At 34.1% G+C, this 27,987-nt stretch overlaps 1 long non-coding RNA gene across 1 annotated transcript; it reads right to left on the bottom strand.

Moving 5' to 3' along the window:
• Positions 1-6,211: 6,211 nt before the first annotated feature.
• On the bottom strand, positions 6,212-26,521 carry LOC143070683 (uncharacterized). The gene is made up of 2 exons (XR_012976643.1): positions 26,437-26,521; positions 6,212-8,268 (listed from the first exon to the last, which is right to left on the bottom strand). It is a non-coding gene; the product is annotated as an uncharacterized LOC143070683 (long non-coding RNA).
• Between the last annotated feature and the right edge of the window lie 1,466 nt (positions 26,522-27,987).

The following is a 27,987-nucleotide window of genomic DNA, read 5'->3' as shown; positions in this document are numbered from 1 at the left end:
TGGTATATAGAATAAAGGCTAGATTTTTCCTAGGGCATTGTTAGATATTGTGTTAAGAAACATACAGCTATCTTATTTCTAAAGATATCTATAATTTCTGTAATAGGATCATCAAAGGAGATGCGGTGTGTACGTCAATGCAACAGCAATCAAATTAACACAGTTGGTAAAAAGATAAACGTAAATACCCTACAAAAACGGTCAGAGTCTTCAAAAGCTCTGAAAACATTAAAAGTCATTATTACAAATTCTTGAAAAATTCTTGAAATAAAAAATTACACTCAGATAGCTTAAGGATACAGGACAATCCCTGACGATTTTAGTACAGTCACATGAACAGACGACCGGGTGAAGTAGGTCTAAAACTATATTTTAGATCGCTAAATTTCTGTTAATTCAAGAGCAGTGGATTAACAAACGGCGTTATATAGTCATTCTTCCCCAATGCCATATTTTCCCCGGGGGGAGGGGGGGGGGGGTTGCGTGATTCAATTTTTCCCATGGGAAATGTTGGATGATAGACATATTTCCCCCGCGGAAATTTGACAATACGTATACAACAAGTCACTTTTCCCCATGCCAATCTTTCCTCCATAGTTCAAATTTCACCATGTATATAAGTCTGAAATTTAGAAGTGTTAGAATTAAGATTTTTATGCTGACAACTTTTTGTACATTTACGTTTACACAAATCTGTCTACATGTCCACTTGTCTATATATTTTTTCACCACCCATTTTATGAGTCCGATAGTCCGTCTTCATTTTCACCAGTCTGTCTATCTGTCTACTATTCTGTCTACATGTTCACCAGTCTGTATACATGTTTACCAGTCTGTTTACGTGTCCAGCAGTCTGCCTTCATGTCTACTAGTCTGTGTATGTGTCCACTTGTCTGTCTACAGGTCTACCAGTCGGTCTTATTGTCAATCAAACAATGACTACATGGTCATCAGTCTATTTACATGTTCAGCAGTCTGTCATCAGGTTTACCCGTCTGTAATTGAGTTTTGTTTTGTTGTTTTATCTGATTGTCAGAATCTACCAAGGGTTCACAAATAAGAATAGATGTGATCCCCACATCCGAATGTGCTTCATTTCTATATATATTAACAACGAAATCATAGGTGTTTCAATTTAGACTTGTTGATATTTATTTCGTTTGGGCTTGTATAATTTTTTCCCTCCGGTTTATATTATCCGTTAATCCTAATTTTTGACTTTTTAAAATTCAAGAGTCTATCCTAAAGGTAAATTAAATGGCCTTCCAAATACCTTTCGATCCCTAACATCACTGACGAGACATTAATTGTCGAAACCCGGATATCGCGTATAAAATTTACCTTTTGTTATGAGTTACCATCTTTGCAACAAATTTATTGTTTTCTACTCCGTATTAAATTAATATAGAGATCCATTGTTTTTCAACTTGTGATCAATTTATTTGGCAATCGCCAATTGCAGCCAGCAGGGTTTAAGAACATCAGTTGTTCGACCTGCTAGCTATAAATATAGTCAAAAGTAAAATCACAAAAATACTGAACTCAGAGGAGAATCCAATCGAAAATTCCATAATCACATGGCAAAATCAAATGACAAAACACATCAAAAATCGAATGGACAAGAACTGTCATATTCCTGACTTGGTACAGGCATTTTCAAATGTAGAAAATGGTGGATTAAACCTGGTTTTAAAGCGCTAAACCTCTCACAAATGTGTTTTGCTATAATATATATTTTCAGTTTTTTTGGTCTTTTGGAAAATGTTATTTGTGCTGTATTTAGACCCCTCTACAACGAAATTTGTTACATGCACACGTATAAAATAGCGGTTTTTATACAACGCAATCATAGGTTTGAATGTTGTTTTCAATTTAGTCTTGACAATGTATATATTTCTCTAATTATTCGTCAATTTATGCCTATCTGCACCCATTGTATAAACAAAATGTTGATCTCAGTTCTTCATTGGTTAAAATCCGATTATGACAACGAATTTTCTTGCTTCCTTCTGAATTTCCTATTGTGACGGCATGAGAACGCGACGATGCCTGATGACATCACGTACCGTTTAGAAAAAAACACATTTTTTGCAGATCACTCGAAAAGAAGGAACAAGTTTGCCTGCTTATTAATTTAAAATAATTAGGGAAACAGATGCCACCACCAAATATCGTGTAATACGATATTTATTCACTCTCGACAGTTGAGTTTTAAATATTTAAAACGCTCGGCCAGCCTCGTGTTTTAAATTTAAATATTTAATTGTCTCGAGTGGATAAATATCGTATCACACTCGATGCAGTGGTAGAATCTATTTATATATGTAAGCGGCAATAAGTGAAATTAGGCGTTAAGCTTAAATCCTAGGCAATAAGCTAACGCCTAGACATGAAGCTTATTTCCTGAAATATGATGATGATTATTCATCCGATTGCCGAACATAACTTTAGGCAATAAGTGAACTCTTGAATTTATGCATATTTGGTTATTTATTTTTGATATAATGTCGTTTCTTAATTATATTTTTAATATCACATGTATAAATATAGGTTCATTTGACAGATCTTCAAATTCAGTAAGTTTATTTAGTAATTTTAGCAGTTAAAAAAACAGAATTAGCTCAATCTTTTTTCATGTTTTTATTAAAAAAAAAACAAATTAAAAAAAGTGATTGTATCCAATTGAAAAAGGGTGGAGATTCTTTAGAATAATTATAATATTTTTTTGAAATTTTGTACACCACACTAGTCGAGCTGGTTTGAACTGGTCAAATGTAGAAAAAAAATAAGATATGATTTTTTACACACACCGTTTTCCATTTATCTTTTTATTGGATAAGTAAATTTTCTTTGTTAACAGTTCCACAACTTGTGATAACAAACTGATTTAACACAAATTTCCATTTTTGAGTTATTATGATGCGTTTTAATATAAGTAACATATTTTATCTTTCGTCCCTCTTTTATCTGACGTTGCGCGCGGTGTTCGTACCTGTAAGCGTAACACAACGACGCGACGTTTTTATCTACAAAACGTCGTATTTTAAAGATTTTTTTTACATTTATGTGATTGACCATCAATACGTGTTTCTTTTGTTTCTTTTTTAGAGTAAAAAATAAAAACAGGGAATTTGTCAAAGAGACAACAACCCGACCTAAAATGTAAAAAACAATCAACGCCCAACAAAGGGCATTCAACACAGTGAAAAATCCCGCAACCAGAGGTGATCTTGAGAAGGAACCGAAACACTATAATTGATGTATTGATCGGGGAAAATGTTTGTTTTTTTGTATGTGAACAACACATCTTTTTTTTTCTTTTTTCTATAAAATTTAACATGATCAGTATGTGGCAAACAATTATTTTAATTCCTTCATTGTTGATTTATATTGTATGAAGAAAAAAAAACGAAAACAAGAAACGGGAGCTAGCTTGTTTGGTACGTATCGCTTATCGCACATGTGTTTAAAATTTATTTTTCACTTTAGCATATATTAAAGACATTCCAAGGATATGTACTACTTAATCTATATTTATTTCTTTTGTGAATAAATCAAAGATTATTATTTGTCATAGTAAACGTTATTACATTATATAAGCTCAACTTTCTATTTCATCTAGTACAGATATTATGTCCAGATGCACGGTTTCGGAAAGAGTAAGTGCAAATCGAGAATTCACTCTTAACTGTGGTGAAATATACATTACAGATGCCTCTGGTACAGTTGCCCTTTTTTCGTCTAATTAATTTATATGACAGTTCTGATCTATTTAAGTCTGATTTGAAGTACTGTCCTCCAATAATGTTTGTGTTTTTCCAAAAGAAACACCACTATCGTCAATTTCACTTGTTATTAGTTTTTCGGGACAAGAAAGTGATTTTATTTCCGGTGTCTTGTGGAGAGTTGTTTCATATCTTTTTCATATTTAAGATGAAAATGGGCCCTGTAGTTTTGCATCGGAAAAATTCGATTTTTTTCTTTTGCTCATAGTCAAACGTATGTTATTTGCATTTATAAAATAAAATAGTTAAAGTATTCAGTAATTATATGAACGATGCACAAGATTTGCCTTTGAACTTTTAAGTATGAAACCGTGACACTTCGAGTTCAGCTCCCTCAAAGCATATTTTGATTTTACCGATTATATATAATATCTAATTTTTTTTAACTATTTACAATTAGTTCAAAGGTATTATAATAATATGTAAATTATTTATTACCTAATTTTCAACTAATAACTTTTTTCTTATACATGTAATTAATCGGTATTTAAATTAAAGATGTTAAAGTTGTAAGTTAAATTGGATACAGTATTTTATTGTTTTCATTTGCTATTTTCTTTTACGCTAATACTCAGGACAGCGGTTAGGACATCATAGCTAAGATAATCCTCAGATAGCGTCGATGTACATGCTGAGACATGTCGTAAGTCGGTCCTTAAACTTTATCATAATTACTGTCCTAGGAATATCTTATAGGACCAATCTTATGACAGTTTCGATTAAGATGCCCCAGTTCTCATAATGTTATTATGTAACAAATATATTTTTATTAAAATGAATAAATATCTCATTTACTAGCAATTATATTTTAGGCATTAAGCTTAATGCCTGCACACATTTTTCAGGATTTAAGCATAAATCCTAGGATTTAAGACTAATGCCAACATTGTAACATCATTTAGGCCAATATACTTACTGCCTAAGCGTTAGCTTATTGCATAGGATTTAAGCTTAATGCCTAACTTCACTTATTGCCGCTAACATATATACGTAATCTGATATCCAATGTATATTAGTACGATGAAGCTTTGGTAACCCTTAACTAATTTTAGGATTCTCCGGAAGATTAGTTTTTACTTATGGGTTTATTTGGAATAAGGGAAGAATGGCTACAGGACACCAGCACATTCACTCTGTGGCTAAAGATTTAAAATTTCAATAACTTTCTTAAACTATACTGGATTTCTACCAAACTTGGACAGAAGCTTTTTTATGATCAAAAGATTGTATCTAGAAGTAAATTTTGTTAAAATAGTTTTATCATTTTTTCCGTATTTTACTTATAACTGGACTTGGTTTTACTGAAATGTTTCGTGGCAGAAAAACTAAGTCCGTTTATAAGTAAAATACGGGAAAAATGGAATTTTATTTTTTCAAAATTTACTTCAGGATACTATCTTATGAATATAATCAATTTTCTGTCCAAGTTTGGTAGAACTCCAGGATAGTTTAAGAAAGTTATTAAAATTTCAACAAATGTAACCACAGAGTGATTATTTGTGTACGCCTCAGCCGACGACGACGACGACGCCGACGGAATGCAGGATCGCTGTGTCACGCGTTTTCGACTAAAGCCGAAGGCTCGACAAAAATGGAAAAAAAAATGTTCTAATATTACTGTCTTTTTGGACATAAAATGCTTCTGTAAAAATTTAATAAAATGAAGTTTTGCAAAGTAAATGATGTCTGAAAAATCTTAATCCACACACTGAGCATACAACGTCACTGCCGATGATGGAATATAGGATTGTTATGTCTCGCTTCCACTACATAAATGTTGCAGATCAAAAGGAAAAGGTAATATCTGTACATTTACATTACTGGAATGAATTGTTTCTATGTTGAATCCCAGCTGATTATCATATGAGTAAAACAAACGCTCAAATTAATGGCTTTCTCATCTATGGAATGAGACAATAAACTAGTCTTAAATTGTTATGAATCAAATCTGTTATTTGCAACCAATTTGAGCCAATGAATTCCTATAAATCCGCTTATGAAACCCTGTCTAGAGGATATAAACAACAACTACCAAGGAATCTTCTTACTTAAAGTTCAAAAATTATTATTTATGTCAAGATTATTAAACAAGTTATATGGTGGAAAAAAATATAGAATTTAAATTAATCAACAGAATTGCATTCTAAAATTGGCAATACTCTTCCATGTTGATCTCATCAAGGTACTGTAATAACATGAAATAACCCAGAAGAAAAAGAAAAGAAAAAAAGAAACATTTTAAAAGTATTACTGTAGCACTATAATTATATAAATATGACACATTCCACATGTATCTACAATTGGTAATATGCATTTTGTAACATAATTTCTTATTCAAAATAAAATGCATCATAAAAACACATCAGCCCTAAATGTTTTTAACATATTTGGCATAATAACAATCATTTAAATAACTTCTTTAAATATACATTTATGCACTTAATTTAATAGGTTATCAAGTATATGTTACATACAATTATGACAAAATGATAATCATTGATAACATGTACAACAAGATACAAAATAGCCCACAACTGATGCTTACAGTAAATCAATGCAATACAAATGACGTATTGTTAGCTTTGACAAATGCTGTGTAATTTTTTGGTTCAAATAGTTGTGTAACAAAAAATAAGAACTTCATATACTTTATTATTTCCTTAGAGCATAAAAAATAAAAGCTGCCTTCACAGATGTCATTTAAAACACTATTATTATCTGTTTCTACGTTTGTTTATCTTACTTCTTATTTTTCATAACCGAAAATTGAAAAAGAACCAAGGACATTCGTTTATCTTGTATTTTTTTTTTATAGTATATTTCTTTTTTACATTTAGGCACAATATAAATACAACTAATGCTCTTTATGGTGTATGCCTTTTATCTATTTCTCACATGAAGAGATATTTCTTGTGTCATACTACTGCATGGAATGTGATACGAAAATTGTGTAATTTGATTGACTTATTCATCATCTTGAAGCAATATTGCGGCATTTCTATTGGCTATTCATTGGGTCATTTATGACTTTGAAAGGTCAAAACGATGCACATATCCTCCATGGCAAAGAAGATATGCAATTTCTCCATCATATACAAAACACTCGCACTTTTAACTTGCAAATATTATTTTTGTCAAATTTTATTACATTCTGAAGGGTACAAAAAGTTTTTAAAATGTCAATAGTTCAAGTTTGATGCCAGAACAGGATATATGATGTCATGTTGGTACATCAATTATGTGCAAAAAACTATCTATATATTAGGATTGTCAACGAGTACTAGAGTACTCAAGTATTGCTCGGTAGTACTGAGCATCGAATACCAAAAGGATACTCTACTAATCAGTTCCCTGTTAGAACACCCTTTTTATATAAAATTAATTTTCCTGTGAATGCCCATCTGACAATTAAATAGTAATCAAGGATTAATCATAGTTAGAATACGTTTTGTTAAGCATGTTTGTGCTTAATTGTCATATAAAATGGCCCCAAGAAGAAGTCGTCTATACACAAGGACAGTTTCCCTAAGCTAACATTTTAGTCAAACATGTGGACCTTAGCCTATCCGCTTCAACCGTGCAATTAGAGCAAACATTTTCGTCTGCAGGACTGCTTGTTCAAAAATTGTGAACCAAGCTTTCAGAAATAGTTGGCAATAATATTACTCAATAAACACAAATTTGTAGCACCCTCTTGTGGCCCCCAATGAATGTATAATCACACATTTTTTAAATGATCAAAGATTTTTCTTTATGGTTACCAAATACTGTTGTTTAATCTGGTTTGACTTTGACCCCACCATGCATACATTTTAAAATGGTTATTTCAATTAAACGTTCAAGCAATCTTTCTTAAATAACCACCACCCATTAAATTTCATCCTCCCCTCCCCCATACAATTAATTCTTGTTTTTTTTTGCCTAAAAAAGGGGATATACCTTATATCTAAATAAAGTATGTCCATCATTAAAAAGGTCTGAATAAGCTGCTTTTTAGGCATCAATTATATTTCTTATTTTTGTAATCAATTACATTGCACCAAGTAAATGATAACACACAATGATAATGCACATGTACCAATACACCGTATATCAGTTTATTTTTGCATCAAATTTTGTATGCAGTTTGGGCCTTTGAAAAGTTAAATAATCACTGCTTTTATTTTTTCTCCTTTCATGGCCAAGTACAATCCATTTGAATGAACAAAAACATTGGGGTACAATAACTACCGATTAAGTTGCACAATATTTCCAGATATACAGTATAATTTAATATTATTGGGTGATATAAAAACATGTCTATTTATATTCAATATTGTTTAATCTCATAAAGCAGTCAATTAATGTGTTTCTATCATAAACATAAATGATATCAAAAGGTCTGGAGTAATAAATAACAGCTTTGTCACTTTCCTCAATTTGTTGTTGATTTTTTTAGTTTATCAAAGTGATCCTGCGACATTTCCAACAATGTTAGTATCACCTGAAACAAAACAACAATACTCAATATATATGTACATTTCAACAACAAAAAAATATGAGGGCAAAAACTAAAAAACAAATTATTTTTTTTGTTCCTATAAAACGTTTTATAAATATCTTATAGAAATGTAAGCTTTGGAATGCTTCAGTGCAATTTTCAATGTAATTGATATTTTCAAGAGGCATAACTCTTTTAAAAACAATTGATCGGCACTGATTATCGAACTTATCTGAGACATTGCTGATATAAGTTTCATAAAAATCTGGCAAGAATTGTATACAAGATAGCGCTAACAGTGCAACTTTCCATGTAATTAATTCCAAGGGGCATAACTCTTTTAAAAATAGTAGATTTTCAAGCTTGTCCAAGACATTGCTGATATAAATCTATGATATAAGATTCATAAAAATCTGGCAAGAATTATACACATGAGAGTGCTAGCAATGCAATTTTCCATGTAATTAATATTTCCAAGGGACATAACTCTTTTAAAAATAGTTGATCGGCACTGATTTTCGAACTTGCCCTAGACATTTCTGATATAAACCTATGATATAAGATTCATAAAAATATGGCAAGAATTATACACATGAGGGTGCTAGCACTGCAATTTTCCATGTAATTAATATTTCCAAGGGACATAACTTTTTTTTAAATAGTTGATCGGCACTGATTTTCAAACTTGTCCTAGACATTTCTGATATAAACCTATGATATAAGTTCATAAAAATCTGACAAGAATTGTATATGTGAGAGCGCTAAGAGGACCTGACAGACAAACGGAAGGACAGATGGACAGACGGACGCCCGGTATTTCTATGTCCATTAATATAACCAATTTGTCAAGTGTCATCTCTGATTAGTGAGCAAAAAGACTACAATAAATTAAAAGAATATTTATTAAATTCAGGGCCAAACCCTTGAATTTAGGTTAATGGAATAGCTTTTGCAAGAGGAGCAAGGCAAAACTTGCATATTTTTTATGCCATGAAAGGGGGGGGAATGAAGCCACCCCTGTATTTTTCTGATACAATATCCAGTAACTTTTAGAAATTATTTAGAAATAAACCATGAGCAACACAAAATTGAAAATGTATATGACTCTTACAAGGTGATGCCTTCAAACAGTTGTTGCTATTATTCACATGTCTCGAATGTGTCAAGCAATTTTTAATACTGTATTTTAGGAATTTTTTTTAATAACATTTTATACTTCATATTTTGCTGATCTGATTAATATCTTCTATATGTCAATGAAGGTGTTACCTAACACTACAGGAATATAACTCTGTAAAATCAGCTAAACATTAAATCACGTTGTGTTGTTATAGAAATATTTAGCTTCTCAATGATCAAAATTATTGTTTGTCAAACTGCTATGTAACCATTACATTTTTCTGATAAAATGGTTGGTTAATTTTTTTAATTTTTTTGATGTTTTTGTCAAAGAGTCAAAGGAAATGCTTTGTCAAAATTTTATGAAAATTAAACGAATCAAATTAATTTTAGTGAAGGTGTTGGGTGTCACCTTAAGGTGTATACTTAATATTGACATCTGTTTTGTTTACTATAATTCCTGACATCTTAAGTTTTGTCATTTTTAAGGTCTTTCCTCTACGCGAGGAAAGACCTTATTGTTTTTCTAATTTATTTTGTTCTTTTTTTCTTATTTTTTTTTTTTTTCTGCCAACATTTCTTGACATGCCCGCATCTTGTTTCTTTTAAAGTTATGAATACCAAATATTAAGCATCGATAGACCTCATCATGAAGTATTACCAGATGACATTGTTAAGGATTTCATCATCCCCTTATGAAGTTATCTCCCTTTTATTGATTTTTTTCAACATGACCCCCCCCCCCCTTCGTTGTTTCTAAAGATATCATGAACTTATTTAGACAATAGGTACATCTCATCATGATGTATTACCATATGAGGCTGAATAGGATTTCATCTTGCCCTATGAGAGTTATATCCCCTTAAAACAATTTCTTTCCTTTGTATTTTTCTTAAAAAGTATTAGAGATAGAATCGATTTGAAAACGGCAACATGTACAGGAACAGATGGCAATGTTAATGAACATATACAATTATTTTGTTATTAACCCTTATAAGGAGTTATTCCCTTTGATAAATTGTACACAATTTTAGAAAAAATCTATTTCGAGAACCGGAAGTCGTAGAGACTTGGGATCTTCACCAATAATCTCTAATGCATGTGACCTTCAATATGCACCCAAGGTCAAAGGTCACAGAGTGCAAAAAAAAATTACGCTGCAATTTCAAGCTTACATATTAGGAAAACGATAAGACTTTGCTGCCTACATACAGCGTATAAAATCATATATTTGATGATTAATTGTGACTTTGGTGAACTTTGAAATTGTCCAAATTCTTTTTCTATAATGTTGTCCTTTAACTGTAGATCATTTACCATTTAACAGATTTGAGATATATATTGTCGTTTTAGACATAATGCAGTTTGAAATTTTGCGAGCGGCGGCATGTATTTCTGAATCAACAACAGCTTACCACTTAAAATGTTTAAGAAATTGAAAAGGTTCACATAGTTATATGTTTGACCAAATACCAAAAACATTCCATGGAAAAAAACACCAAAAAATTATTTTGAAATTTTCATGTTTTGCATAACTTCAATATATATCGTTGATATTGCATCATTTTTGACACTTTGTCAAATGGGGTCAACTGATATATCAAATAGAAGGTCTCAATAAACTCTGCTTAAAAATGAAAATTTTAAACCTCTTTTTAATCCCAGGTGGAAGGGTGGGGTCATTTAGTGCAAAAATTCAAATTTCTCAGATGGTAAGGTTGTCGCATATCAAATGAAAGAACATAAAGCGTACATTTCAAATTTCAAATTGACGTACCCGAAAAATTGGTATGATGGAGTCATTGAGTGCAAAAATAAAAAAAAATCTTTTACGATTGCGTTGTTGTATATCAAATAAAGGGTCATGATGTGTACATTTGAAATATCAAATTCCCGACCTCCAAAAATTAGTTGGATGGGGTTATTAAGTGCAAAAATCCACTTTTCTAGAACATGGCGTTGTCGCATATCAAATTCAAGCTCATCTATCCTGTGTTACATACATCATACTTCCGATCTCAAAAATGTAGGCTGATGAGGCTATTAAGTGTAAAAAGTGAAAAGTTTCAGAAGGTATGCTTGTCGTATATCAAACGAAAGGTCGTACAAAGTACATTACGAACACATCACTTTTAGAGGAAAGACCTTTCAATTGTTTTACAAACAATTGAGATACTAGTATCACATTTCTTTGTTAATTCGTGTAGATTCAGAAGTAGTTCCCCAGCATGCTGTCCAAGGACTCTTGGATTAAAATACTCCTCAATTCTAGTTGTGTTTTTACTTTTGAAATAGGTAAAAGTGTCTGAATCTAGACTGGTACTTTCAAAATTATCAGTTATGGAATCAATACCAGATAATGAAGAGTCTTTGTTCACCTAAAAATTAAATAAAAATGTGGTAACTATGAAATCTTAATTTCAAATTTCTAAACAGATGTAATTAATGAATAAGTTTGTGAAAAATTATCCAACTCCAACCTATCTTTAAACCCTAAATTAAATAACTAACACCAAACGACCCAGAATTAAAATGCAGACTTAAAAGCCCATACTAAAATGTTGATCTTACATCATAGATAATTTCAATTAAAAATGTTTAAATTACGGCAGGTTAGTGAGAAAACAAATTACAGAAAATATTATACACTGAAAACCATCCACAATATGTAATGATACATTTGCCATTTTGCCATTTGCAAAATGAAAGTAAGTATGTCAAAACGGGGCAGCCCTGATATACTGACACCCATATGTCTGATACCTCATTAATCGTACACCCTAGTTGTAATCTAACAGCACAACAGACCAACACTTATATCAAGATCAAGGATTTAAAAATAGTATGACTTTTGAAACAGAATGCCCTCTCCATTGTCATAACAGTCAACACAAGTTATCAAGTAAATGTGAATTTATGAATTAGTGCTAAAATTGGATTTCATCCCCCTCTCAACACATAGTATGATAGAGACACTGACCTCATGTCAATGTGACTAAAAACAAATATAATTGGTGTCATTGCTAATATATCTAGAGGCTCTAAAGAGCATGTGTCCTTCATTACCTAGGTCTATGTAAATCTTCAACAATGAACACTCTTCAACATTGTACACTATAATATAATACATGACAAAAATCTTTTTGTTGATCTTCTATTGCTGATAATTTTTTCTGTTTACATTTCATCTCTATATTCAGTGTTTGCCCAAAACACAAGAAAGGGTGAAAAAAAATTGTCATTTAAGTGCAAAAACTCCTATAAAGAGTCAACTCACAATTTCGGCATACTTTGACTTATTTGCAGACCTCTTCTTGCTTACCATTGCTATTTAAAGTGTCTATCTATCTTTCATAGTTATCATTAGACTTACACATATATTAGACTTAAATGCAAAGAAATGGCAAAAATCATCATTTCAGAGCTCCGGCATGAAAAAATGGCGTCTGAATTCTGTCTGACCAGTATTCTTATTTTTTCTTATTTTTTTCTGAATAATGTCTGAATGGCTAAAATAATGTACATTTACGAAAATGTCTGAATTTTTGCTGGATTTCGGACTTTTAAGGAAAAATTCAGAATTGTCATACGAACATTTAGACAAAAAAACAGAATAGCATTCAGACAAACATCAGAATAATGGAAGAATGATTTAAGTCATTATTTAGAATGAATTCAGAAAAATTCTGAACTTAATCAGAAAGATTAAGAAATAATCAGACAACATTCAGAAATATCAAGAAATATCCAGACAACATTCTGATGGATTCAGATGGATTCAGACAGATTCAGGATGATTCAGATACATTCAGAAAACATTCAGAATGATTCAAAATGTGGATATCCATACAAAACTTTAAAACTTATTACAACAGAAATTCCCATAAAAACATAAAATAAAGTTCTTGAAGTTGAATGGAAATCAATGTGCTTACACATTGATGATGGTCAAATATCCATAGCCTCTAAACAATAATAAAAAAATTCACATTTTGAGGAAGTTTGTAACTTAAAAGTTTCAATAACATAAAATTCAAACTTTAAATTTTCGATTCAATTTTATTATCTGATATGGGTCTGTGATTGCCTATTATTTTCATTTCCTGCCTCTTGGAGTCTCTAGCTTCCTTTTCTGTATGGGTAAATTTCCTTCAAAATAGAATGGTATCATTTCACATGAAAAATTATTAGGTACAGGTATCTTGTGACCTGAGTAAATAAAAAAACGATATGTATTTTATTAAAATATGGTTTGAATTGCACATATGATAATATGGTAACACTTAAAAGACAAGATCGACAGCAGCTCATTATTTCTATGTCTCCTAGCAATGCATCACACAGTAGAAAACAAAACATTTGAGTGGAACTTTGCTGACACCAAATATACAACATCCCGTACCAAAAAAAATCATATTTGAGTTAACATTAATTATAAATGGCCATATATCTAAGCACTTGGTCAATCCCATAAAAGAAATACATGTTTTTTATTAAGCACTTGGAAACCACTTTTTTGAACTAATTATGTCTATTTTTAAAATCTTTGACCTTGACCTCAAAATTAGTTGTTGGGAATGCTTAAGGAATCTATAATCACATGGTATGCGATTTTTTTATTTATAGTACAATGTATTATCATGTATATGCAAATACTGTAGGAAGTCATATGTATTCTAGTGTTTTATATTGTCATCATGTGTAATGAATGTGTTGGCGTTATAGCTAAATTTAAGGTATTGGCTTTGCTTGTTATTAAATTTAAAGAATGTATGGTGACCTATAGCTAGTATTGCTCTCGTCTACATTTGTAAGGCATTTATATAGTAGATAGTTGTCTCATTGGAGATCATTCCACACTTATAGCTTATTTTTATACTATCAAAACTACAGCTTTTTTTTACCAGATTTTGTATAAAAGTGACACCTAACATCCACGTATTCCAACATCAATCCGAATTCCGATAGCAAACAATCTTATTCGGAAGACTCCGTAGACATATTATAAGAACTTCATTGTAAATATTACAAAATATTGATCACATGATGCTAGTATTACTAGACTTGCAATTGCTGTACATCAATCCGACACTAATTTAGTTTTTCTGCGGTTTTTGTATTATATGCTAATGATAAATGTATAACATTTATGAAAGGGTTTAAGCATGTTATGCCCGCCATCATCAGGGATTTACCTATATCAATTTATTTCAATGTTGTCGTTGTCAATAGGTCTGCAATATTTTTATGTTTTTTATAAGCTATTATTGGTTTGCTTGAAAATATTTCGTTGCAAACTGCATCCTGTTTTAGTAGATCTCAATGTTTACTAATGCATTGTTTTAATTTATGAATGCATGGATTAAATTTCGTTGCCAATACTAAAGGAACTTCCATTGTGTTTTGTTTGGCCTTTTTTTCTGACTAAATCAGATCTATTACATGATAGTGCCTCAGTTATGTACTTTTCGATTGCAATATCCTTGTATCCTCTCTTTATTAAGGTCAATCTTAACTGTAACAAAATATATTGTAAATCAACATCATGATTTGTTGTTCTAACGTATCTGATAACTTCGCCCTTGATAAACCCTGCAAACACATGTCTACTGTGACAGCGTTTACGATCTAGATAAAGGAAGGCATTTGTCGGTTTAAAGTGTGTTTTCACATCCAAAATAATTTCATTAGAAAATTTTGTTCCTTTGAAAATATTAACATCAAGAAAAATTTATTTTTTCTATGTTCAAACTACGAAAGAATTTCTTTCATAATTTTATACATGAGTATATTACAGATTTCCGTGCTTGGCACTACTCCTATCACGGCTCCTATTTTTTGCTTATAAAGCCGTCCATAATTTTGTTCTCTAAAATTGATCTAAGGAAATAGATTAAATCATCCGTAGGTGGGCATTTGATTTTGTAATCTGATTTATCAAACTGATCATACGAAATTCTAACTGCCGATAATAATTCATCAATCGGGCAATTAGTGTACAGTGAAACTACATCAAAACTACACAGCCAGCAATCTGCATTAGGCTTAACTCTTTCCAACTTGTATATTAGATTAGACTTATCCTTTATATACGTATGTTGTTTTTGTACCATAGGTACTACAACATAATCGATATCGCATCCAATAGATTCTGTGACAGTACAAATCTGAGATATGATTGCCCGACATGGTGGCATTATGTTATCAATGTTAAACCCATATTTATTGATTTTTACTTATTCCGATTCATTTAATAGGTGTATTTTAGGCAAGATATGCATATACCCAGGCCCATACTCAATTTGATTACCATTATTAAGGTAACTAAATGTGGCGTAATCTATAACACCTTTGGTGTACATCCCTTTGACATATGTATTGATAATACATCTAAGTGCTTTTAGGTCAAAGTTTTCCAATTTGGTGTAATGTTGTGTATTTGATTGGCGATCGCCTTTAAGATGGGAATTGACCTTATCTAAAATAACATCATTGTTACTTTTATCGGCTTTCTTTATGATTAATGCCTCATCATTTTACAGAGAAAAATGCCGAACATCTGTGAAAGATTGTTTCGAAATTTTCGAATTTGCATTGAAGATAGTTCGTGCTTACCCTTACAGATAGGTTAATAAAAACAATGTTCTACGCAATACTTTTGTCCGCACTAGGTGCAAAGGGAAGCTGGATAGCTGATGTCTACTTGATAAATAATCCAGGGTGTTGTTCGGCTTATTTTTTTTTTAACTAGGTTGAAAGTTGAGGTCGGACACCCTATCCCATCCTTATGGAAAAGTTAATAAAACATGTTCTACGACAATACTTTTGTCTGCACTAGGTGCAAAGGGAAGCTGGGCAGCTTAGGTCTACTTAAAAAAAAAATCCAGGGTGTTGTTCGGCTTAGTTTTGTTTGTAAGTAGGTCCACAGTTGGGGTCGGACACCTTTACCCACCCTTACAGAAAAGTTAATTAAAAATGTTCTACTGCAATACTTTTGTCTGCACTAGTTGCAAAAGGAAGCTGGGTAGCTGATGTCTACTTGAGAAAAAATCCAAGGTATTGGTCGGCTTAGTTATGTTTTTAAATAGGTCCACAGATGGGGCTGACACCCTAACCCACTCTTACAGAAAAGTTAATTAAAAATGTTCTACGGCAATACTTTTGTCTGCACTAGCTATATAGGAGCAAAGGGAAGATGGGCAGCTGAGGTCTACTTGAGAAAAAATCCAGGGTGTTGTTCGGCTTAGTTTTTTTTTTTTTAAATAGGTCCACAAGTGGGGTCGGACACACTAACCCACCCTTAGAGAAAAGTTAATTAAAAATGTTCTACGGCAATACTTTTGTCTGCACTAGTTTCAAAGGGAAGCTAACTAGCTAAGGTCTACTTCAGAAAAAATCCAGGGTGTTGTTCGGCTTAATTTTATATTTTTTGACTAGGTCCAAAGTTGGGGTCGCACACCTACCCAACCCTCACTAAAATTTTTAATAAAAATGTTCTACGGCAATAATTTTGTCTTCACTAGGTGCAAAGGGAAGCTGGATAGCTGATGTCTACTTGATAAAAAATCCAGGGTGTTGTTCGGCTTAATTTTTTTTCTTGGTCCAAAGTTGGGGTTGGACACCCTATTCCACCCTTACAGAAAAGTTAATAAAAAATGTTATATGGCAACACTTTTGTCTGCACTAGTTGCAAAGGGAAGTAAAGTAGCTAAGGTCTACTTGAGAAAAATCCAGGGTGTTGTTCGGATTAGTTATGTTTTTAAGTTGGTCCACAGTTGGGGTCTGACACCCTAACCCACTCTTACAGAAAAGTTAATTAGAAATGTTCTACGGCAATACTTTGGGCTCAACTAGGTGGAAAGAGAAGCTGGGTAGCTGAGGTCTACTTGAAAAAAATCCAGGGTGTTGTTCGGCTTAGTTTTGTTTGTAAGTAGGTCCACAGTTGGGTCTGACACCCAAACCCACCCTTACAGAAAAAGTTAATTAAAAATGTTCTACGGCAATACGTTTGTCTGCACTAGTTGCAAAAGGGAAGCTAAGTAGCTGAGGTCTACTTGAGAAAAAATCCAGGGTGTTGTTCGGCTTAGTTTTGTTTGTAAGTAGGTCCACAGTTGGGGTCGAACACCCTAACCCACCCTTACAGAAAAGTTAATTAAAAATGTTTTACGACAATACTTTTGTCTGCACAAAGTGCAAAGGGAAGCTCAGTAACTGAGGTATACTTGAGAAAAAAATCCAGGATGTTGTTCGGCTTACTTTTGTTTTTAAGTAGGTCCACAGTTGGGGTCGCACACCCTAACCATACCTTACAGAAAATTTAATTACAAATATTCTACGGCAATACTTTTGTACGCACTAGGTGCAAAAGGAAGCAGGATAGCTGATGTCTACTTGATAACAAAAATCCAGGGTGTTGTTCGGCTTAGTTTTGTTTTTAAGTAGGTCCACAGTTGGGGTCGGACACCCTAACCCATCCTTACAGAAAGTTAATTAAAAATGTTCTACGGCAAAACTTTTGTCTGCACTAGTTGCAAAGGGAAGTTAACTAGCTGAGGTCTACTTGAAAAAAAATCCAGGGTGTTGTTCGGCTTTATTTCTTTTTTTAACCAGGTCCAAAGTTGGCGTCGGTCACCCTATCCCACCCTTACAGAAAAGTCAAAAAAACATGTTATACGGCAATACTTTTGTCTGCACTAGCTATATAGCTACAAAGGGAAGCTGGGCAGCTGAGGTCTTCTTGAGAAAAAAATCAAGGGGGTTGTTCGGCTTAGTCTTGTTTTCAAGTAGGTCCACAGTTGGGGTTGGACACCCTAACCCACCCTTACAGAAAAATTAATTAAAAATGTTCTACAACAATACTTTTTTCTGCACAAAGTTCAAAGGGAAGCTAAGTAACTGAGGTATACTTGAGAAAAAATCCAGGGTGTTGTTAGGCTTAGTTTTGTTTTGAAGTAGGTCAACAGTTAGGGTCGGACACCCTAACCCTACCTTACAGAAAAGTTATATACAAATATTCTACGGCAATACTTTTGTACGCACTAGGTGCAATAGGAAGCAGGGTAGCTGATGTCTACTTGATAACAAATCCAGGGTGTTGTTCTGCTTAATTTGCTTTTTACTAGACCCAAAGTTGGGGACGGACACCTTACCCCACCCTTACAGAAAAGTTAATAAAACATGTTCTATGACAACACTTTTGTCTGCACTAGGTGCAAAGGGAAGCTGGGTAGCTGAGGTCTACTCGAGAAAAAATCAAGAGTGTTTGTTCGGCTTAGTTTTGTTTTTAAGTAGGTCCACAGTTTGGGTCGGACACTCTAACCCACCCTTTCAGAAAAGTTTATTAAAAATGTTCTACGGCAATACTTTTGTCTGCACTAGTTGCAAAAGGAAGCTGGGTAGCTGATGTCTACTTGAGAAAAAATCAAAGGTATTGTTCGGTTTAGTTATGTTTTTTAAGTTGGTCCACAGTTGGAGTCGGACACCCTAACCCAACCTTACAGAAAAGTTAATTAAAAATGTTCTACGGCAATACTTTTGTCTGCACTACGTGCAAAGGGAAGCTAAGTAGCTCAGGTATACTTGAGAAAAAATCCAGCGTGTTGTTCGGCTTTGTTTTGTTTTTCAGTAAGTCCACAGTTGGGGTCGGACACCCTAACGCACCCTCACAGAAAAGTTAATTAAAAATGTTTTACGGCAATACTTTTGTCTGCACTAGTTGCAAAAGAGAAGCTAAGTAGCTGAGGTCTACTTGAGAAAAAAATCCAGGGTGTTGTTCGGCTTAGTTTTGTTTGTAAGTAGGTCCACAGTTGGGGTCGAACACCCTAACCCACCCTTACAGAAAAGTTAATTAAAAATGTTTTACGACAATACTTTTGTCTGCACAAAGTGCAAAGGGAAGCTCAGTAACTGAGGTATACTTGAGAAAAAAATCCAGGATGTTGTTCGGCTTACTTTTGTTTTTAAGTAGGTCCACAGTTGGGGTCGCACACCCTATCCATACCTTACAGAAAATTTAATTACAAATATTCTACGGCAATACTTTTGTACGCACTAGGTGCAAAAGGAAGCAGGATAGCTGATGTCTACTTGATAACAAAAATCAAGGGTGTTGTTCGGCTTAGTTTTGTTTTTAAGTAGGTCCACAGTTGGGGTCGGACACCCTAACGCACCCTCACAGAAAAGTTAATTAAAAATGTTTTACGGCAATACTTTTGTCCGCACTAGGTGCAAAAGGAAGCTTAGTACAGCCCTTGGATGGTGTAAACTTCCGAAAACAACGTGTATGGTGTAATGGTGTATGGCATATGGTGCAATGGTGTAAAGTGTATGGTGCTATGGTGTATGGTGTAAGGGGAATGGTGTAATGGTGTATGAGGAATGGTGTGATTGTGTAACGTGCGATCGGGAATGGTGTGAATGATAGTGTACGACCTTTCATTGGTTGCAAACGACGTTTTTTTATTTCATTTTTTCGGATTGTCAGCATAAACATAATAAAAATCTTTATATTTAAAATTTAATTGCTTTATGGGTAATTTCGAATCGTACAGATAGAATGGGGAATGGTGTATGGTGTAAAGTGTAAGGTGTATGGTGCAAAGATGTAACGTGTATGGTGTAATGGTACAAGGTGTAAGGTGTATGGTGCAAAGATGTAACGTGTATGGTGTAATGGTACAAGGTGTATGGTGTAATGGGGTATGGTGTATGGTGTAATGGGGTATGGTGTTAGTGGGAAGTTTACACCATCCAAGGACTGTAGCTGATGTCTACATGATAAAAAATTCAGGGTGTTGTTCGGCTTAATTTTTTTTTTTTGACTAGGTCCAAAGTTGGGGTCGCACACCCTAACCAACCCTTACTACAAAGATTATTTATAATGTTGTACGGAAAAATTTGTGTCTGCACTACGTGCAAAGGGAAGCTAGGTAGCTGAGGTCTCCTTGATAACAAAATCAAGGGTGTTGTTCGGCTTTTTTTTTGTTTTTAAGTAGTTTCACAGTTGGGGTCGGACAACCTAACCCACCCTTACAGAAAAGTTTATTAAAAATGTTCTACGGCAATACTTTTGTCTGCACTAGTTGCAAAAGGAAGCTGGGTAGCTGATGTCTACTTGAGAAAAAATCCAAGGTATTGTTCGGTTTAGTTATGTTTTTTTAAGTAGGTCCACAGTTGTGGTCTGACACCCTAACGCACTCTAAGAAAAAAAGTTAATTAAAAATGTTCTACGGCAATACTTTTATCTGCACTAGGTGCAAAAGGAAGCTTAGTAGCTGATGTCTACATGATGAAAAATTCAGGGTTCGGCTTAATTTTTTTTTTTTTTTACTAGGTCCAAAGTTGGGGTCGCACACCTACTCAACCATCACTAAATTTTTTTATTAAAAATGTTCTACTGCAATAATTTTGTCCGCACTAGGTGCAAAGGGAAGCTGGGTAGCTGATGTCTACTTGATTAAAAGTAAAGGGTAATGTTCGGCTTCATTTTTTTTTTTGAAAATAGATCCGAAGTTTGGGTCTGACATCCTATCCTACCCTTACAGAAAAGTCAATAAAAAATGTTCTACGGAAATACTTTTGTCCGCACTAGGTGCAAAGAGAAGTTGGGTAGCTGATGTCTACTTGATAAAAAATCCATGATGTTGTTAGGCTTAATTTTGTTTTTTAACTAGGTCCAAAGTTCGAGTCGGACATCCTATCCAACCCTTACAGAAAAATTTTAAAAAAAATGTTCTACGGCAATGCTTTTGTCCGTACTAGGTCCAAAGGGAAGCTGGATAGCTGAGGTCTACTTCCTAAAAAATTCAGGGTGTTGTTTGGTTTAGTTTTATTCAAAGTGGGTCCAAAGGTTGGGTCGGACACCCTACCTTTACCCTTTCAGAAAAGTTAATAAAAAATGTTCTGCTGCTAAACTTGTGTCTGCACTAGGTGCAAAGGGAAGCTGGGTAGCTGAGGTCTATATCAGAAAAAATCCAGTTAGTTCATCGCTTAGTTTTTTTTTAAGTAGGTCCAAAGTTGGGGTCGGACACTTTACTCCACCCTTACCATGCTTACAGAAAAGTTAAAAACAAAATGTTCTACGACAATTCTTTTATCCGCACTAGGTGCAAATGAAAGCTGGGTAACTGAGGCCTACTTGAAAAAAAATCCAGGGTGTTGCTCGGCTTAGTTTTTTTTAAGTAGGTCCAAATTTGGGAGTAGACATCTAACCCTACCTTACAGAAAACATAACAAAAAATGTTCTATGGCAATACCTTCGCCCGCAATATTTGCAAAGAGAAGATGGGTAGCTTATGTCTACTTGAGAAAAAATCCAGGGTGTTCTTCGGCTTAGTTTTTTGTTAAAGTAGGTCCAAAGTTGGGGTCGGACATCCTACCACACCCTTACAGAAAAAGTTAATAAAAAATGTTCTACGGCAATCCTTTTGTCCGCACTAGGTCCAAAGGGAAGCTGGGTAGCTGAGGTCTACTTGATAAAAAAATCCAGGGTGTTGTTTGGATTAGTTTTATTCAAAGTAGGTGCAAAGTTGGGGTCGGACACCCACCCGAACCTTACAGAAAAGTAAAAAAAAATGTTCTACGGCAATATTTTTGTCTGCACTAGGTGCAAAGGGAAGCTGGCTTGCTGAGATCTCCTTGAGAAAAAATCCAGGGTGTTCTTCGGCTTAGTTTTTTTTTAAAGAGGTCCAAAGTTTGGGTCAGACACCCTACCCCACCTTTAAAGAAAAGTTAATAAAAATATGTTGTACAGAAAAACTTTTGCTTGAACTAGGTGGAAATGGAGCTGGATAGCTGAGGTCAACATGAGAAAAAATCCAGGGTGTTGTTCGTCTTACATTTATTTTTAAGTAGGTCCACAGTTTGGGTCGGACACCCTACCCCACCCTTAGAGAAAAGTTAATAAAAAATATTCTACGGCATAAATTGTGTCTGCACTAGGTGCAAAGGGAAGCTGGGTAGCTGAGGTCTACTTGAGGAAAAATCCAGGGTGTTTTTCGGCTTAGTTTTGTTTTTAAGTAGGTCCACAGTTGGGGTCGGATACCCTACCCCACCCTTTCAGAAAAGTTAATAAAAAATGTTCAACGGCAAAACTTTTGTCCGCACTAGGTGCAAAGGGAAGCTGAGTAGCTGATGTCTACTTGATAAAATATCCATGGTGTTGTTCGGCTTAGTTTTATTCAAAGTAGATCCAATGTCGTTGTCGGACACCCTACCCCACCCTTTCAGAAAAGATAATAAAAAATGTTCTACAGCAACACTTTTGTCTGCATTAGATGCAAAGGGAAGCTTAGTAGCTGATGTCCACTTGATAAAAAATCCAGGTATTGTTCTGCTTAATTTTTTTTTAACTAGATCCAAAGTTGGGGTCGGATACCCTACCCAACCCTTACTAAAAAGTTTATTTATAATGTTGTACGGACAAACTTGTGTCTGCACTACGTGTAAAGGGAAGCTAGGTAGCTGAGGTCTCCTTGATAAAAAATCCCGGGTGTTTTTCGGCTTAGTTTTGTTTTTAAGTAATTCCACAGTTGCGGTCGGACACCCCACCCCAACCTTACAGAAAATTAGATAAAACAAAATGTTCTACGGCAAAACTTTTGTCCGCACTAGGTGGAAATACAGCTGGATAGCTGAGGTCAAAATGAGAAAAAATCTAGGGTGTTGTTCGGCTTAGTTTTTTTCTTTTAAAGTAGGTCCAGAGTTGGGATCGGACACCCTACCCCGCCTTTTCAGAAAAGTTAATAAAAAATGTTCTACGGCAATACCTTTGTCCGCACTAGGTGCAAAGGGAAGCTGAGTAGCTGATGTCTACTTGATCAAAAATCCATGGTGTTGTTCGGCTTAGTTTTATTCAAAGTAGGTCCAATGTCGTAGTCGGACAGCCTACCCCATCCTTACAGAAAAGATAATAAAAAATGTTCTACAGCAATACTTTTGTACGCATTAGATGCAAAGGGAAGCTTAGTAGCTGATGTGTCCTTGAGAAAAAATCCAGGGTGTTGTTCGGCTTATTTTTTTTTTTTAACTAGGTCCAAAGTTTGGGTCACACACCCTACCCAACCCTTACTGAAAAGTTTATTAATAATGTTGTACGGAAAAGCTTGTGTCTGCTCTAGGTGCAAAGGGAAGCTGAGGTCTACTTTATAAAAAATCCAGGGTGTTTTTCGGCTTAGTTTTGTTTTTAAGTAGGTTCACAGTTGGGGTAGGACACCCAACCCCAACCTTACAGAAAAATTAATAAAAAAACTGTTCTACAGCAATACTCTTGTCCGCACTAGGTACAAAGGAAAGCTAGGTTGCTGAGGTCTAATTGATAAAAATTCCAGGATTTTTTTCGGCTTAGTTTTGTTTTTAAGTAGGTCCACAGTTGCGGTCGGACACCCCACCCCAACCTTACAGAAAAGTTAATAAAACAAAATGTTCTACGGCTATACATTTGTCTGCACTAGATGCAAAAGGAAGCTGGGCAGCTGAGATCTACATGAAAAAAAATCCAGGGTCTTCATCGGCTTAGTTTTTTTTTTAAATTAGGTCCAAAGTTGGGGTCGGACACCCTACCCCACCCTTTAAGAAAAGTTAATAAAAATATGTTGTACGGCAAAACTTTTGTCTGCACTAGGTTAAAAAGGGAAGCTGGGTAGCTGAGGTCTACTTGAGAAAAAATCTAGGGTGTTGTTCGGCTTAGTTTTTTTCTTTTAAAGTAGGTCCAAAGTTGGGGTTGGACACCCTACCCTGCCCTTACAGAAAAGTTAATCAAATATGTTATACGGCAATACTTTTGTCTGCACTAGGTTAAAAAGGGAAGCTGGGTAGCTGAGGTCTACTTGAAAAAAAATCTAGGGTGTTGTTCGGCTTAGTTTTTTTCTTTTAAAGTAGGTCCAAAGTTGGGGTTGGACACCCTACCCTGCCCTTACAGAAAAGTTAATCAAATATGTTATTCGGCAATACTTTTGTCTGCACTATGTTAAAAAGGGAAGCTGGGTAGCTGAGGTCTACTTGAGAAAAAATCTAGGGTTTTTGATTTAGTTTTTTTTCTTTGATAGTAGGTCCAAAGTTGGGGTCGGAAACCCTACCGCAGACTTACAAAGAAAGTTAATAAAAAATGTTCTACGGGAATACTTTTGTCCGCACTAGGTGCAAAGGGAAGCTGGGTAGCTGATGTCTACTTGATAAAAAAAACATGGTGTTGTTCGGCTTAGTTTTATTCAAAGTAGGTCCAAAGTCGGGGTCGGACACCCTACTCCACCCTTACAGAAAAGTTGATAAAAAAATGGTATACAGCAGTACTTTTGTCTGCACTAGGTTAAAAAGGGAAGCTGGGTAGCTGAGGTCTACTTGAGAAAAAACCTAGGGTGTTGTTCGGCTTATCTTTTTTTCTTTTAAAGTAGGTCTAAAGTTGGGGTCATACACCTTACCCAACCCTTACAGAATAGTTAATAAAAAAAATGTTCTATAGCAATACTTTCGTCCGCACTAGGTGCAGTGGAATGTCTACTTGATAAAAAATCCAGGGTTTTGTTCGGATTATTTTTTTTTTTATAAGTAGGTTCAAAGTTGGGGTCGGACACCCTTTTACCACCTTTACAGAAAAAGTTAATAAAAAAATGTTCTGCAGCAATACTTTCGTCCTTACTAGATGCAAATGGAAGCTGGGTAGCTGAGGTCTACTTGAGAATAAATCCAGGGTGTTCCTCGGCTTAGTTTTTTTTAAAGTAGGTCCCAAGTTGGGGTCGGACATCCTACCCCATCCTTAGTGAACAGTTAATAACAAATGTTCTACGGCAATACTTGTGTCCGCACTAGGTGCAAAGGAAACTTGGTAGCTGGGGTCTACTTGATAAAAAATCCATTGTGTTGTTCGGCTTAGTTTTCTTCAAAGTAGGTTCAAAGTTGGAGTCGGACACCTAATTTCACCCTTACAGAAAAGTTGATAAAAAATGTTCTACGGCAATACTGTTGTCCACACTAGGAAAAATGGAATCTGAGTAGCTGAAGTCTACATGAGAAAAAAACCATGGTGAATTTCGACTTACTTTTGTTTCTAAGTAGGTCCACAGTTGGGATCGGAAACCTGATCCCAACCATACAGAAAAGATACTAAAAAATGTTCTACGGCAAAACTTTTGTCTGCACTAGGTGCAAAGGGAAGATATGTAGACGAGGTCTACTAGAGAATAAATCCATGGTGTTCTTCGGCACTCCTTTTTTTAGGTCAAATGTTGGGGTCGGACACCCTACCCCACTGTTACAGAAAAGTTAATAAAAAATGTTTTACGGTAATGCTTTTGCCGCACTAGGAGCAAAGGGAAGCTGGGTAGCTGAAGTCTACTTGAGAAAAAATCCAGGGTTTTGTTTGTCTTAGGTTTTTTAAAGTATATCCAAAGTTCAGATCGGACACCCTACCCCACCTTTTCAGAAAAGATAATAAAAAATGTTCAACGGCAATATTTTTGTCCGCACTGGGTGCAAATGGAGCTGGATAGCTGAGGTCTTCATGAGAAACAAATCTAGGGTGTTGTTCGGCTTGGTGTTTTCTTTTAAAGTAGGTCAACAGTTGGGTTCGGAAACCCTACCGCAGACTAACCGAAAAGTTAATAAAAAATGTTCTACAGCAATAATTTTGTCCGCACTAGGAGCAAATAGAAGCTGGGTAGCTGAGGTCTACTTGATAAAAAATTCAGGGTGTTGTTCGGCTTAGTTTTATTCAAAGTAGGTTCAAAGTTGGGGTCGGACACCTTACTCCACCCTTACAGAAAAGTTAATAAAAAATGTTCAACGGCAATACTTTTGTTTGCACTAGATGCAAAGGGAAGCCGGATAACCTAGGTCTACTTGAAAAAAAATCCAGGTTCATTTTGGAACATCAGTGATAAAAGCTTTTTAAAAAAGGGAGAAATAACGTTCAATATAATACAGTTCATATTTTAATCAAATGTAACCTTTGGCAAGCATTTGCAAGGACAGAACTGTTCTTCAAATTTCTAAACAAATAAATCAAGAATTTCTACAATTAACCATTTAATAAATCCTAATACAAATCAATAAACTTACTGCAAAGGTTTAAATCCAACATGGTAGGACTTCATTTAATAGATTTTGTTTTACTTCAATAACGACCAGTATTACCTGTGTAACATGATACATTTGAATGACATAATGACAGTATGAAGACAAACCCCCTTTGCACTTTTTAATTTTGCACTGTATGACACAATGTCGTTGTTGAGAAAAGAAAACACTTTTCTACTTTGTCATCCTGTTAATCAGCATTCAACATTACAAAACGGACATATTCTCTTTAAAAGATAATCTATAATAATATTTTATTTATGTAACATATAGTTATGGTTAAAATTGACAAAGTGATCAGCCGTACGTTTACAACTTAGTAACGTCTTTTCCGAAGCAATAAGAAAAATACAGATCTATAAATGAACGCATTACATATTCTATACGAAGAAAATAGCAAAACATAACGACATGAAGCTTACATGAGACTGTTCAAACTAATCAATGGATTTTTATCAAGTGCATTTTATTGACAATATAAATAAAAATAAGTCCGCCGACTTTCCAGTGTGTAATTTTTAGATGCGCAATCTAATCTTGTGGAGATATAGCTTGTTCATACTCATAATTCTACATGTAATATACACGTTTTTTTTTTTAGGAAAGGATATACACGAAACAGCAGTAACTATTAATTAATTCGTATTCTTCCATTAACATTCAATGAATTGTTATTGGTAACATAATATGATAGTAATTATACTTCAATATCATTCGGTTATAGCCCTTATATAGAAATATTTTAATCGCATGTATTGTTTACAGGGAATTTCCGTTATCAACGCACAGAAAAACGTTCGACATTTTTATATACTTTTGAAAAGACAGACATAATTTTCTTCAGTACTCAACGCATCACCCCGACAAAATAGTAAATCGATTGTAATATCGACATTAAAAACACTTGTAATTTTATTTGACAATAGATTTCTAGGTGATGAAAAATTAATACAATAAATTAAATAGTGGTCGATATTTTCATTGATTAAACCACAGGAACAATTAATACTTTGTTTTAAATTTGATTTGATAAAGTCAGAATGCAGAACGCTTCATTTGTTGTAAAAAACGCAAATGGTCTTCCTCGAAAAGACGAGATTTTTTTGTTTCTATAATATAGTGTATGCATCTTTCGTTTAAACAAAACAATTAAGCAATAGGTCTAACACTTCTGTCCAAAGGATTCCACAATGTAATGGATGATGAAAAAGACTGGAGTAGTTGATAAATGGTTTACGGGAATTGTGGTATTCTGATTGTTACTCAAATTATTATAATTAATATCTGATACAAAATTCGGAACCAAATAATCTGGAGCTTGGTTTAATCTTATAAAAAAAAGCTAGTGTTTTAACCTCCCATCTTCTGTTATTTTTTTTCAAATTACGCCTCATTAAAGATACTGTTACCATTATCATTATTTGTTGATCCCGTAACTATTCGAGCAGCCTCGATGTGGTTACACTCCAATCGATCAGAATTTACTTTCTCATTGTTATCCCTAACTTGTGATAAATACACCAGAATTGGACA

Source organism: Mytilus galloprovincialis, chromosome 1, assembly GCF_965363235.1.
Source record: "Mytilus galloprovincialis chromosome 1, xbMytGall1.hap1.1, whole genome shotgun sequence".
NCBI classification, from domain to species: domain Eukaryota; kingdom Metazoa; phylum Mollusca; class Bivalvia; order Mytilida; family Mytilidae; genus Mytilus; species Mytilus galloprovincialis.
Note: the sequence above shows the minus strand (reverse complement) of the source record. Positions and strands in the feature narration are given on the sequence as shown.